The following is a 1,636-nucleotide window of genomic DNA, read 5'->3' on the forward strand; positions in this document are numbered from 1 at the left end:
TCGGCATGTAGCTCGTCTATTGGTATTTCATCTTCTATGTCTTTATCCAATTCGCGGAGATTCTCCTCCTTAATGGAGAGCATGGACAACAACTCTCTCAAACGGTCACAATTCACGTTGTCCTTACATGTTTCTTCTTCTAGAGACCGCAGCAGTTTCGTTGCGGATGCCCGCAAAACTCCGCGTTTATGTTTCAGCCTCTGTAGTCGGTCTGACATTTTTTCTTTCACCTTTTACTTCGCGGCTAGGTGCAACGAGCTACCCGTTTAGTTCGCCTCTTCCCGGGTTTCGGCACCAACGTATGGACATCTAGTGGCAGTTCTATAAATCGCATTTCAAATTGTACAATTAAACTCAATGCCAATCATTTCATCAGCAATTACAAGCTGACAACCAAATACAAACAACACCTTTCCACACAACATCAACAACACCAACTCAAACAATAAAAATACAACACAGGTCACAGTCTCCACTGGAGGCGTGGGTTCGAGTTCCACTTCTGACAGCTTTTCGGAAGGTCTGCAGCTAGCGCCCAGTGGCCGAGTCAACCGGCTTGGACCCTGAGGGTGGGAGAGATTTTTAGGTAGTCGTGGCTGAGTGGTTAAGGCGATGGGCTTGAAATCCATTGGGGTCTCCCCGCGCAGGTTCGAGTCCTGCCGACTACGCTCTGCAGGTGGCCGGTTCCTGAGGTGCTTTGGTAAAGTCTGCTCTTCCTTCACACCCCCTCTATCTACTGTACTTTTATTTATTCATTTAATACGAAAAAGTACACGAGTGGCCGGGCGACGCGCAACCCTCCATACCGAGGGCGGACTTTGCGCTGGACTTGGTGGCGCACAGCTGTAACCTTCGCATTCGGGTGACTGAGGTTGCTGCGCTGCTTGAGTCGGGGGTTCTGGTATTTGCGTGTGCCATGGCCAACGGGAGTCCTGGTGACGGTCAGCGTCGACACGGTACTTCCTGGGGAGCCTCGGTGCACCGCGTTGTCGAGGGAGAGGTGAAACAACCCAGGCAGGTGAAAGCACCCCGTGCTGAGCGGTCTGCGCGTTGCAGCCTCCTGCTTTTCTGCCGCAAAGCGCTGTGGCGAAACAAACACCATGTTCGATCACAAGCATGCTCATTGTAAGGTTACTTGGTATCAGAGCTCGTCGGGCCAAAGGCCAGCGATCGACTTTGTAGTCGTTTCATCTGGCTTGAGGCCACGTGTTCTGGAAAACTCGGGTGAGTAATGGTTGGTGGTAATGATATTTGTTATCATCAGTCTGAGGTGTTAAAGAGCCGCTTCATTTCTATGTGTAATAAGGCCAGAGGGAAATGTCATAATCTAATAGTGTCTGGTCCTTTGCCCAAACTCTTCATGGGGGACATGGTGTACAGCAGACTGGTGTACTCCTTTAACAGGTGCTTGGAGACGTGGTGCCGCTCTAATCGCACATCGCTCGTTAGCAACGGGGACAATTTCTGGGAAAGGCCCAGGTTTTTCACACGTGATGGTGTACACCTCAACCGGAGGGGTTCGTTTGTTCTGTCCCAAAACTTAGCCTGCAAGCTGCAGGGCTGACTCAGCCATGGGTCATCTCCTTTAGCAGCTCTGCCTATTGATGGGTCTGTTACTCATTCTGGTCCCAGTGGT

General features: G+C 50.8%; 1 non-coding gene across 1 annotated transcript; it reads left to right on the top strand.

Annotated features, from left to right (window-relative positions):
* The first annotated feature begins 586 nt into the window (after nt 1–586).
* trnas-uga (transfer RNA serine (anticodon UGA)) lies at nt 587–668 on the top strand. Its single transcript has one exon. It is a non-coding gene; the product is annotated as a tRNA-Ser (tRNA).
* Nucleotides 669–1,636: the final 968 nt, after the last annotated feature.

This window comes from Scleropages formosus, unplaced genomic scaffold (assembly GCF_900964775.1).
Source record: "Scleropages formosus unplaced genomic scaffold, fSclFor1.1, whole genome shotgun sequence".
Lineage (NCBI taxonomy): Eukaryota > Metazoa > Chordata > Actinopteri > Osteoglossiformes > Osteoglossidae > Scleropages > Scleropages formosus.